The sequence below is a fragment of the Scyliorhinus canicula genome, chromosome 17 (assembly GCF_902713615.1).
Source record: "Scyliorhinus canicula chromosome 17, sScyCan1.1, whole genome shotgun sequence".
NCBI lineage: Eukaryota > Metazoa > Chordata > Chondrichthyes > Carcharhiniformes > Scyliorhinidae > Scyliorhinus > Scyliorhinus canicula.
The window spans coordinates 94,401,136-94,414,718 of record NC_052162.1 but is presented as its reverse complement, the minus strand read 5'-3'; the positions used below and the strand labels follow the sequence as shown (position 1 = coordinate 94,414,718).

General features: G+C 43.4%; 1 protein-coding gene across 3 annotated transcripts in view; it reads left to right on the top strand.

Annotated features, from left to right (window-relative positions):
• klhl13 (kelch-like family member 13) overlaps positions 1–13,583 on the top strand; it is a 280,287-nt gene that overhangs the window by 8,694 nt on the left and 258,010 nt on the right. Inside the window, exon 1 of one of the 3 annotated variants that reach the window (XM_038774157.1) lies at positions 9,580–9,598. The exons of the other annotated variants lie outside the window; for them this stretch is intronic. The gene's annotated coding sequence lies outside the window, so the exon portion shown is untranslated. Of the gene's footprint in view, positions 1–9,579; positions 9,599–13,583 lie in introns of those variants that run through there. 3 annotated transcript variants of the gene reach the window in all.

Sequence of the window (13,583 nt, the reverse complement as noted above, 5' to 3'; positions counted from 1 at the left end):
TACTCAGTAAAACCTACTGCTTTAACCAAGCTTTTGGACATTTGACTCTAAATGGTTTGGTGATCAAGTCTTGTTTTATAATGCTTTCATGAAGTGCCTTGTTACAGGAAAGGCGCTATAGATCTATAGATGTACACGTTTTCTCCAAACTTTCAGATTATCATTTCTGAAAGCTTTCCCAGCATTGAGGTTAAACTTACTGATCTGTATTTGCTGGGTTTATCTTCACTCCTTATTGTGAATGAAGGTCTAACAGTGGTAATTCACTAGTCCTTTGCCCTCCCGCCCCCACCCCCCCATCATATCTAAGGATGATTGGAAGGTAATGACTGTGCCTCCCCAATTTATATCCTAGCTTCCCTCTGCATCCTTGGTATCTGCCCATGTGCTCACCAGGACTCTGCATACATGCACTCTGCACCAGGGGTCAGTGGAGCGGGACCAGAGATTGGAAACTCTACCTGATTTCTCCCACCTACAGGGTAGCTGGTGCCTATGAAACTTTTCCCCGTATTGAGGGAAAACCGCAGGTCAGAGAATAAAATGTCACAGCGGTACAGTGTACCTCACAAGAACTCTGGTTCATTTCCGTCCTTGGATGACTGTCTTTGTGGAGTTTGCTTGTTCACCCTGTGGCTGTGTGCGTTTCCTCCAGGTGATCCGGTTTCTTCTCACAGTCCAAAGATGTGCAGATTAGGTAATTGGACATGCTAAATTGTCCCTTAATTTGTAAAGATGTGCAGATTAGGTTGCAGGGTGAGGGAGTGGGTGAAGGTAGGTTGCTCTTTCAGAGGGTTGGTGGGGCGAATGGCTGACTTGGTGGGGGGAATGGCTGACTTGATGGGCCGAATGGCCTACATCTGCATTGTAGGAATTTTATGGTTCTATAAGTTGGAACAGGGAGCTGGAATTTGTGTCGTTTGTCCTCGGCAGCCTGGAGGCACTGATTAGGTGCAACGCCCTGGTGGAACCAGCTAAACACGTACTGGGATTTATTTTTAATAAATATTTTTATTCTCCACATTTTCTTCAGAATTTACACCCCAACAACAAACCGTAAACGGTAACAAATACAATGTCAATCCCCGTATCAACAACAACGATCCCATCCTCCCACCACCCCCCCAAACAAAGACCCACCTGACAATATAAGCAGCAAATGAAACAAACCGTCCCAAGGTGGATAAAAAAGGAAAAAAGAAAAAGGAATCAGAAAAGGAATCACCATTGACATATACAGTCCACCCCAACCCCCCAATATTCAATACCATCCAATCCCTGAAAGAGTACCGTGAATGACACCCATGAATTGTAGGCACCGCCCCCCCTTCCTCCCCTCCACTTCCTCTTGTAAACTCCTCCCCCGAACCTCGGTTTCTTCCCCCAACTTTTCATCCCGGCTGGACTCACCGAAACCTGTTCTACCAGGCTCCGATGGCTGCAGCCCCTCACCCCACCTCACTCCTGTTCACTGGCCAGCTTAAACTGGCCAGCGTGGAGGCCCTTGCCCGGGTCTCCTTCCCCCTTGCACGGTCCCAGGAAAACCAAGAAATCCCCTTGAGCACCACAACCCCCGCATACATACCCAAGCCCCAAAGAACCATCATTGCAAATGAAAGTCCCATCTCTTCCCTTGTCCAAATATATACAGCGTTGACTCATTTAGTACATACATCAACACGCAGTGAAAAAATAAAGTTACATGAGGCTACATCGGTACACGACCATTTCTCAATTCTGCCACAGTCCTTCTGCCTTTGCAAACTCCTCTGCTGCTTCCACCATCCCAAAATAAAAGTCCTTGGATTTGTAGGTCACCCTCAATTTAGCTGGATATACTATGCTGCACTGCACCTTACTGATGTACAGTGCCTTCTTCACCCAGCTGAAGGCAACCTGCCTTCACGCCAGCTCTATCGTAAAGTCCTGGTATATGCGTATGCGAGCTCCAGCCTACTGCACCACCTGCTTCTGCTTTGCCCAGCCCAGGACTTTCTCCCTCACGCTATACCTATGGAAACACAGAGTTACTACTCTTGGCAGCTCACTCACCTTTGGTATTGGCCTCCACGACCGGTGCCCAATCCAGTTCACATCGGGAGGGATCGTCCCCCTACCCCAATAGCTTCGCCAAAATCGTGGCAAAATACTCCGTTGGCCTCGGGCCTTCCACCCCTTCGGGCAGACCTACAATCCTCAGATCTGTTTTCCAGGTCTTCCAATTTGGCTAGCAGACCCTCGTTGGTCTCTATCAGCCTCCGCAACACCTTCCCCATCGAGGCGAGTTGATCACTGTGCTGCGATAATGCCTCTTCCACTTCCTTCAATGTCCCACCTTGCTCCCGCACCTCCGCCGCTACGCTTGATACTGCCGCCCTCACCGGGGCAATCGCCTCCTCCAGCAGCACTTTCAATGCCACCCCCATTTCCTCCTTCATCGCTTCCATGTGTTTTGTGAACTCTTTTAAGTTCCACAGCCATCACCTTGGTTATTTCTTCTGCTGTAAGCGATGCGGCCTCCCCTGGTGCTCCAGCCTCCGCTTTCCTTACAGTTCCTGCGCTAACTTTTTCAATCCCCAGCGGACTTCCGTTAACCGCCTTTTTCACGCCCGTTTTTCTCCCAAACTTGGACATTTCTCCTCCCTGTGCCTTCTTACGGCTTTTTCAGCCTCCGTTGCCCCTGGAACCGGGCGTTAAAACTCTGAAATTCCTATTCCTGAGCGGGAGCCCTCCAGTTTGCAGCTGCGTCCTGCCCGCTGTCACTGGAAGTCCTACATACTGGGATCTTTGTTTAAAAATTGTACCATGTAAGTGAAATATATAGTTTGAACAGGGGGTCGGTTAGCTCAGTTGGTTGAATGGCTGATTTGTGATGTGGAGCAATGCCAACATTGCGGGTTCAATTCCTGTACCAGCTAATGTTATTCGCGAGGGCCCTCCTTAACCTTGTCTGAGGTGTGGTGCCTCTCGAGGTTAAATCACCAGCAAGTCAATTTTCTCTCTAAAAAGAGAGCAGGCTATTGTCCTCTGTGACAACGGTGACTCTGAACAACCAAAATTGAATAATTCAGGGTTGATAACTTTATACAGACAATTTGAACTTCTTTTGTAGAAACAATTTCCGTGATATTCTGGTGTCTCTCGTTCCTCAAACCTATCAAACCAGGAAAGGCAGTTTTTGTACAGTCATCAGACTTGCATCTTTTTATATCCGTTTTAAGCCAAACTATTATTTTGCAGTCTTTTTACCTTTTTTAAAAAAAAGGGCTGTAATCAGGAGTCTGCCTCAATAATTGTCAGTTCTCAGTGAATTAATGACAGGTTTATCCCTTTGATTGTATGCATCTAATTTTTGGTTTTGTGCCTTAAAGCACAACTGCTGAGGCACTTACCGGATTAATACCTTTCTTGCGGTTTAAAAATTTGAAGTGTGACTCGCATTGTGTTAGCAGAAGCAGCAGATGTCTTCAGTTTCAGCATTGTTCTGAAATCTGTAGTAGTTCCAGTTGTGAAATAATTTATTTCCTGTATCTCTGGTTTAGAGAATCAAAAATTGAAGGAGATTTGGGGGAATGTCAAACATGCTCAGACTCCCGAGCCCTCCCCAACACCCCATGGCAAAAGAAAAATATGCCCAATCACAAGTTGGGCTAATTTATTTCAGGTATTGATATAAGTTTCCAGTGAGCCTGAACGACTTTCATTTATACAGAACCTTCAATATAGGAAAATGTCTCTTGCCAGAAGTAAATTTAAAAAGAAAATGTTGAGCTTAAGGAGCAATTCGATATTAAGAAGGGTGAACAAAGGTTTGGTCAAAGACGTGGATTTTAAGGTGGATCTAAGAAGGGAAGTGGAGATGTAGGGAGTCATTTATAGAGAATAGATTTAGCTACCAAGGAAGGATGGCGGTGATGTACTCGAGGCCAGACTCAGAGAAACTGAGTTTGGGTGTGGGTTAGTGGTAAGGGATGATTAGAGCAAGGGAGGAGATAGGCCATGAGGGTGCAAATTTTAAATTTAAGACATTGGGGAATGTTAGTATCAATGTCAGTGTCACCACTGGCTCAGTGATAGCGCAGTCACCACTCCAGAGAACAAAGAACTGAGGGGAGTGCTGTACCATCAGGGGTTCCATGGTTCAAGTGAGACAGTAAACTGGAGCCTGTCTGCCTGTAGAAGACCGTGCAGCACTGTTTGAAGATGCGTTCTCCCTGATGTCCTGGCTGACATCTATGCCTTAACCAACACCTAAAATAGATTAGGGAGCTTAGCGTGTAGAAATGGGCTTCTGCATTTTCTACATTACTATTGTGATAAAACTTCAAAAACATTTAACATTTGGAATCCTGAGGCTGTGAAAAGAGCCAAGTTTTTTAATGCTACTAAGGGTGGGTGAGTGGGACTTGATGCAGCTTATGAAGAAAGTATATGGCAGAATGTAAGAAAATATTTTACTTTGATGATTTTTATATGCAGCGCTTGTATCTTGAATTATTGAGTTCTCCTGGGATAGTGTGTGGTTGTTATTCTTTATTGCTTAATCAGTTAGGACAATGATATAATTGTTGAATATTGTTTCTTTTCTTTGCAATCAACAGATTTTGCTGTTTACGCACTTTTGAACCACAGTACCAATTCCAATGTTACGGATTAGCCTATCACTCTTGCATGAAATACACTGATGACGTGTATTATTTAATCTTATTAATTTGTTTTCAGCAACAAATTTGATACTGTGTGTAATGTTTCCTCTCATTTCTGAAGTATATCCATCTTGTTGGGGTTGAACAAAGTCCCAGTCAAGTGAGGTGCAAGTTTCAACAGCTACTGAAATGACAGTTAACTGATTGTCAGAACTTTGTCCTACAACTGAGTTCCCAGATTCGCTTGACATTAGAGATATTGCAGAAGGAGGTTAAGTGTCAGGAATTCACAACCTCCAAAACATACACGAGTTAGACACCTTTTGAAGTAGTCAGTGACTTGGAGGCTTCTGAAGTAGTCTCCTGTTTACTTTTCAGTAGAACTGTGTACATTAGTTTCGAGCTGGGGTACCTGGTCACAGCCTTCCTTCCCAGAGTACACTTGAACTCTCGAACCGCAGTGGGTTTAGGTCTGTCTCTTTGGGAGTTGGTGGTCGAGCTCTTGTTGCAATGAGCCAGACAGGAAATTTCACGTTTTCGAGCTCCTTTTGTGAACGATATTTGCAAACTCACGATGCCTTGCGCATCGGGAGGAGATATATGGCGTCGGTCGTGAACCTGCTGCGTGACTTTGAAGACATACATGAAGGCACCCTCCTTCCTACCGTCCTTTACTCTTTGTTCTTGCCCCCCCCATCTTGGGTGTTTATTTTCACTAAATAAGAATTTCCAAATTCTAAATAAGAGTTTCCAAGTTGGTGAAGTAATTTAAGGTGGATTTTTTTTGTGTGAACAAAAGTCCTCCCGGTTTTATTTAGTTCAAAGTACGAAATATTTAAAAAATATAACACCAAGGCATTTCAAGGCATTTGCTGGAGTTGTGGTGTGGACTCTGTGTTTTGCCTGTTGTGGACTCAACCCATTACTATCTGCAGCAACATGAGAAGTGTTTTCAGTCAGTTCTTGTTTTAAATTAGAACGGAATAAGTGTCATGGGGTTCTGACAGTGTAAGTAAAGCAGAAGTTGTAGAGAAAATGGAACCGCTTGGAGGTTGCAACTATTTGGTAAATTCCAAGATAATTACGTGTTGAAGTGATGAGCAATTAAGTTTCAGAGATTGTCAGTGACATTAAAAACGTATCGAAGGTTTAATAATGCCTTTGGCATTGCATGCTTACAATCGGAATGGCTAGTGAAAATATATCTGTTGCTCGTTATGCTTTTCCTTAATTTGCTCTGCTTTAATTACCTTTGCTCAAGAGTCGCCAGGTATCTTTCTGATACCACCACAAGGTTCAAAACCGAATACTGATCAATGACTCGATACACCAGTTAGTAAGTTTGAAATCAATGCACATTTATTTACACACACAGTCAATTATTACTCATGCACAAACTCTACTCACTAAACTACAACTACTACTAAAAGCCTATACTTGGCTTCGGGCGCCCACTCAGTCAGAGGAATAATGGCCGTTGTCTGTTTCTGATACTGCTGGCTTCGAACGAGTACCGAATAGTAGCTAGGAGCGTCTATCTCGTAGCGTGTGTTGATCTTTGACTTATTTGGCTGGTGCTTGGCGGGCCTCTTGTCGCTGAGAGCTAAAAGCCAAGATGAAGAAGAAGAGGAAGAGCTGACCTTGGGGACTCTTCTTTATACCCCAAAGGGTTTAGCGCCCTTCTGGGCAGTTCCAAACTTGGTCCCAATTAATTGGACCATGTCCCAATCATTTGTATCGATTCTCTCCAGTAAAGGGGTCGTTTCTCGATCGCTGGGCAACCATTGGCCTGCCTTTGTTTTCGTCTCCAGTGGCGCCGGGGAGTCTGCCCCGGTACCGATTGTTTAAATGTTTTTCTTTTGTCCCCGGAGATAGCTCATTACTATGCTAATGGCTTGTAGTATCAGTTCTGTCTGGGATCTGCAAGTTCCAATCCACAGGCAACCTTGCATGTTTTCCTAGTACTGTCCAATTTTCCCTGTACTCTTTGCGAGTGTCCATTTTGGAATCGGGACGTGGCCACCCCAGGTGGCTACATATCTCTTTACCCTTCATCGAGTAAAGTAGGTTCGCCGCTTAACCTTCTATGTAGACTGATTGGAGATTCAACATGATTATCCTGCTTCAAAACGCTACAATGCAACAGTATTTTAAATTCTAATGCTGGTACGGGCTTACGTTAGCTTGGCGACTTGAGTCCAACACGGCAATTTAAAACATTCATTGACATGAACCGGCCTCGGTTCAGCAATTGGAGCAGCCTGCTTGCTACCTGCTAAATAGCACAACGTTCACTACAGATTTTAATTGTGCTTCGTTTTTCCAGTTCTGTTTTAGTTGAGACTCTTCCAAGAGAAAATAAAGGTTTTGCTTTATCTTTGCTTGCATGTCAGCATCACCATAAGTTAGGGGCAATTTACATCCTTCCTTAGCTCAGATTGCATTTCCTGAAACGTACTTGCGATGTTGTCTGTAACCTCTGAGCTTTGTAATAATCAGGCAGAATGAAATATTCTCAACAGCTGCAACTTTTATTGGATAATGTTAAGACTTCCTGTTAAGCTGCAAGTGTTAGAAATGTGTACTTGCCAATGAAAGCCTGGAGATCGAGGGACGTGTGCCTTTTAAAAGTTGTTGCAGCATGACTGCCAGTGCAGTGGCACAGTGGTGGCGTGTCTAACAGTTGCCTTGTTAGACCCAGGTAGAGTAATTTTGGGTGTATCAATCTTCTTTTGCTGAACTTTATGCCAGTTAATGCAGATACGGCACTGGATGGGGCAGTGTGTATGACAGGAATAATGCTGAGTGCAAAATAACCTTGTTTACATTAATAAGCAAGGTCTGATTCAGTCTGAGTTTGCTAGTGTAAAGATGCAATTTCAAAGCCTATTCAAATTTCAAAGCCTATTCTTTTAGTCAGATTCCAAATGTTAATAACTGGAGAAGAGACTGACTTGATTTTTGTAGGCTGCAGTAAAATGTGTGGCAGTTATAAACAGCACTCAGAGCAGCTTTGAGGGCACGTCACGGTGCTTCAGTTCTCCCATATAGTCCGGTCCAACTAAAGCCAGTGTGTTGTATGAGTGCACGATAATTGTAATTCGAGGGTTCTTTTTCCTGCTAGTATATAGAAAGGAGCAAGGGCATGGGAGTGTCCCCAAAACGAGGGGCTATGTGGAAGAGGTTGAGGCAAAAACAAAGTTGGCAGCATGTGAGGTTAGGGACAACAACAGAGGCGCAAAAGCCCAGTGAACGTGGCTTTTTATAATAATTGAATCACAGTTAGGGTGCAGGGGTTAAGTTAACCTGAGACCAGAAATATCAGCCCAGTCCCTTTCAGGCATGAATCTCAATTTCAATTGCAGATCAGATGAATTGTGTCAATTAAGATAAAGCAAAGCTGAGGTTGCTATGCACTAAAATGTTGAAACATTGAGCTGAAATAGTGATGTGCGATTATAAATCATTGTTGCAACCACACTTTTTAAATAATGTGTAGAGTTCTGCACTTTAGTGCAACAAGGGATATTAGTTATTGAGATGATAGAAAGGCGAGCTAAGAATAATTGAGGGGACGAGGTGGGATTGGATTATGAGAAGCGATGATGTAAGTTGGTCTTGATCTCACTGGAAAAGCAGAGGTGATGTGAATGCTATTTTTCAAAAGGGATTAGGTTACACCGACCACAACAAACTGTTTTGCCCTCTGCAGGATGGTAGAATGGGAGAAAGCAATGTGCTCCGCTAATCTGTGGAAACAGTACTTCAGTGAATGAATGGTCAGCCTGTGGAAGCATGTTGATATTAATTTTATCAAATATAAATTAGATGCATTTATTTTGAAAAGTAGCATTTTGAGCACAGTAAGCATGATTTGAGACATGACGTGTGCTGGGTGTAGCAGGCTGGGAAGGGGCTGGTGATTTGAACCCATATTCCCAAAGCTCTCCCCCTCTCTGATTTCCTCGCCATATGTCTGGGTCTATTGTGGGCTAAAAAGATTGATTGCCATGATTAGTCACCATTTTTTTCCTCCTTTCATGGATGTGCAGGGTAGGTGAATTGGCCACGCTAAATTGTCCCTCAATTGGAAAAATTAATTGCGTACGCTAAATTTAAAAAAAAATAGTATAAAGATTGACAATCTGTTTGGGGTTTTGTTTTGCCTTTATGATTTGATCCTTGATGAACGAATAATCAAATGAGCCCAAGATGTATTTGGTTTGGTGATAGAGAATGTACATTTCTCTGTCGAACTCCATGTCATACTTTGTTTTCTGTGTGACTCATCAAACTGAAAAAGGCCAGATCAGGTCAAGATATCTGAAAACTCAAATGACGAATTAATTCACTCATCCAGCAGTTATGTAACAATATGAGGATCTTCATTAATCCCTGTACGAATCGTATCTTGGTCCACATGTTAGCTGATGGTGTTAATGACACTCTGTCCTCTTTTTCAAATCAGCCATCTTCGATACCTTTCTTCAAAAAACCAACCCTTTACCCCTCTGCCCTTGCAAATAACCATCCATATCCTCTCTCGTGTTTGTTTCCAAGCATCTTTTAAATCATTGGCACCTCTTAAATCTGTCGCTACTTTCCAGTAACTCTGCTTGAATGCTGCAATCCTTGCCACGGTGTTGAAATGGCTCTCAAAGCTTAAAATGATACCCCAAGTGACAAAAGTAACGCTTCTCACACTTTCTGATCTGTCTGCATCCTTTGATACGGTTGACTGTACCGTCCGCCTTCAATAATGCCGCTCCACCATTGTGCAGAGTGGGACTGCATCTACCAGCTTCATTCTTATCTATTTTATTGCAGTTAGAGGATCATTTGCAATGGCTTCTCTTCCCACTCCTTGATGGTTGTCCCTGATGTCCCCCAAAGATCAATCCGAGGTCCCCTCCTGTTTCTCATCAACATGCTGCCCTGAAGCGACATCATCTGTAAGCACAGCATCCGTGTTCTTAAGGAAAGTCATTGTCTGAAGTTTAGTTTCTCCACAGATGCTGACTATTTTCAACAATTTTTCTATTTTTGATAACACTTTGTTTCCCAATGTTAAAGATACTGTGAATACAAATTGTTGTCGTCCATGATCATGAGATGAACTGAACACTTTGATGGCTGGTATTTATTGCATTGGTTGCAATCCCATTGTTCCAACTTGATTTTGTTCCTTAGGGTAGGCTGTTTTTGCTCTTGCTCAAGGTGCTTTGCTTTAAGTAAAAGGCATTTGACTTGCGGTAAGAAATCCCTCTGAAAATATTGATCAACTTTTGGGGACCCCATCCTATTTTCCAAAAGCAGGTGCTGGCCGTCTAAAGAAAAACCGTATAGTCGTCCTCATAGAAAACCTATTCTATTGGTGTGCTCCAGTAGAAAGAATGTGCCGAAATCTGATTACTGACAGACAACAACCTTGAGCTCCCCTTGCGACCAAGCATCACACTGAACGCATCTGATGTAGAGCAGGATTGTGGCACCGAATGTGTTTTTATTTTTGACAGCTCCTATTTGTTTCTACATTCTGCTGTTTGCTTTGTGACCTTGCTTTCACAAAAGTTAAATACAAATCACACTTCAACCCCACCAGAAACACAGAGCATCACTTTTGCTACGTTTAGAGTGTGACATTTGACAGGAAAATGCCACAACATGGCAGAAATAGAAATATTGTTAAATATTAGAGCTACAATAGAACTTCTATTATCAGCAGTCCGATTGCCATTGTCTTGATTCATTGTCACAATCTTTCTGGGAAAAGGTTTTTGTGAGCTATTGCCCCATAGCGCAGCTCCCCACCCCTTCCTATTGTTTGTATTTAATCTTTTTTAGTTGCATAACGTGACATAATGCTGCTTTTATTATTTGTTATGCTGCAGTCTTCAATCCTATGCTGTTATTTTGTTATTCTCTGTTACTTGCCAACTTCCATTATCTATGAGAGGAAGGGACGTTCCCTCTCTTGGAGCAGATATTGGAAATTTCACTGTATAGGCTCAAAAATACCTGTAACGACCATGAGATATTTACAATCAGCCTGCCTTTTTGTCTTCATCTGTGGTCTGCTTGCTGCTCCAGGTAGGCTTTTCCAGTAGCTAGGCGATATTCACCAGAATGAAATTCAGTTCTTCGCTTGCTGTCCAGTCCAAGGGACTGGAATCAATTGGGAATCATTGGGACTGGTATCAGGAATCAAAGCGGAAGTGGCCAATTGAAACAGTAGAAAATATATCTTTCAATTTATTTTCCCCCCACGATGGGGTACTACCAACTCCATTTGGTAACTGTCCAGAGTGTCCTGATTCAAACCAGGGACTGTTTGCCTGAAGACTAACTGGTACCTACCCATGTCTCATCATTTGTGGTGCAGCATTCCTGAGGCTGTCACCGGTTGGGATCATGGCAGTCATTGTGAAACTTAGCAATGCGGCTGAAGGGAAATTACTTCAAATCCTGTTTCTCTTCCCGCTTACACACTGTTACTTCTGATGTCCTCCAAACTCTGACCCTTGGCCCCTTCCTATATCTCATATGCATGATGTCATTGTTTATAACATTCATCAACATAATAGAGCTCTACCTCGTACCTGATTACAATATTGGATGAGCACTATTTTTTTTCAAATATTGAAGCCATATCCGCTCACTGAAAATGATGTTCCCTCACCACTGATTCCATCCCCTTGTTACGCCACTGCTTGAGTCTAAAGAAACTAATATCCCTAAGAACATTAGTGAACCAGTTAGGGTTTTTTCCAATAATAAACATTAGACTTTCAATTCCAGATTTTTATCTGCCATGGTAGGATTTGAACCCGTATCCCTGAATTTGTGCTGGGTCTCTGACTTACTAGACCAGTGACAATATGAATATGCCACTGCCTACCCTAGATATACTCCATATGCCATTTTCTTACCCAACCATCGTCAACTGTACCTTCACTTATCTAGGATTTGCGCTCTGGAATTCCTCCATTGGTGCACCTCAGCCAGTCCACCTCTCTCTTTTCCTTCTGAAGCACTTTCTAAACCTATCCGGACCAAGCGTTTGGCCAGCTCTCCTCAACAGCTTAAGCAACTGTGTCAAATTTTGGTTGATAATTCTCTGAGTAAGCAGCTTGGGATGATTTACCGCATATAAATACATGTTGGTATGGTTTTTACAATTTTTGCATTTGTGATATTTGGTCAGACATTCTAACTCAAATGTATTTGGATATCTGACTTTAGCAACCTATGTTGAGCCTCTGCAGATCTTGCATCCGTACAACAAAACATCATCAAACACATCATTACTGAGGTTTTTACATGGTGGTTGTTTCAAAAACTTTCATTTGACTTAAGGTAAAAGTAGAATGTCTTGAGGATTTGGGGGTGTGGGGTGGGGTTGGGGGAGGGGGGGGGGGGAGGGGAGGAGAGGAGAGGAGAGAAAAAGAATGGTGAAATCATACTACCGGTAAATTCTGGCTGGAGAAAAGCAAGGCACAAGTGATTTTGTTTGGGAAAGACCTAGGCTGAAATCTGGAGCAATTCAGTGGCCAGTTTTCACGCCTTGACACCGGGATCTTTCAGGACACAAAGCCTCAGACTCCAAAAGCTGCAGAGAGAGATCAAAATGATTGCTGCTGTGCAAAGTGGAGGGGAAGATTTTTTTTGGTGTTAGTCACGAGCAGGATGCTGAGGGGACTAAACTTCTGGTGTGACTCGGGAAGAAGTCAAGGTCCAGGGAATTGCTGGATTGGGCCTTGCTGCTGAAAGTCACTTCAGGGACACTCAAAAGCCTGAGTGAAGCAACTTTCCCAAACACTGGAAGGCTCACTCCGATGTGGCAGGGAGAGAGGGGTGTGCTGAAATGCCATGAGAGGTTTGGAGGGGTTTCCACTGGGAGAATGGCGTAATGTACAAAGCTTTTTAGGTGTATTGCTTATTATGTGATAATTCATCTATATTGATTTTGGTTCACTTCCTATCCCAAAAGTTTTAAATTGTGAAACTTGCTTGTGCAATTCTGCGTCGAACGCTGGGAAATTTGTATTTCTTCGGATTGTAACATTTCAATGAAAAGACAATCCTGAGCAGAGGATGTTTGTAACAAATTTTGTTGGTTCTCCCCTTGAAATGAATTAATGCTCGAGGGCATTATTCTCCTTGATTGTGATTTGCTGAGAGATCTGTGACGGCCACAGTTTACAGAAATGGCAATTTATTTCTCTGCTGGGGCTGTACTCATTGTGGAAAATTTAGAACAAGAAAGCTTTCATCAGTTCTGTCCTTGCGTTGTCCCTGTGCATGTCTGTCTCTTATCTTGCCATTAACACGTAGTTTGTTAGTTTTGTTTCTTTACTCCTCTCCAGAGGACATTGATCTATGCTCAGGGGCTTTTATGTAAGTGGCTGCACCCTCGTTGGCACTGAGATGTCTAATAATGCACCACAGATTATGACCCCAGCTGACTCCATTTACCCACTCCCGGGACTGCTGCTGCTGAGGCCAGTTATGTTGTTGCCCAATCTCTAGCTAACATGGCACTAATTCCGATCAGGAGAAGAAGATGCCAGCTGTTTGATCTGTGCAGTTCAGTTCAATACTTGAGGGCCCCTCCAATGACCCATTAAATTCTGCTTTTTTAAAAATTAGGGGGGGGGGGGCGAATCTCCGGCCACGCAAGGCTCTTGCTTGAGCGCAATGTGGCCGGAGAATGGCGGGAGAGGCCTCCAGCAAGCCTCCGACAGGCTCAGCGCCGCACTAAATTCTTTGAAGTCCCGCAAGACATCGGAGTTGGAACCATGCCCCACGTTGAGGGGACCGAATGATGCGTGCGGAACTTACAACCTACCTGCGCAGGATCCACTGGCGTCTCTCGATTCTCCGGCCTAACCTGGGAGGCTGCAGCCACGCATCGATCAGTGCTGGTCCACACAAACG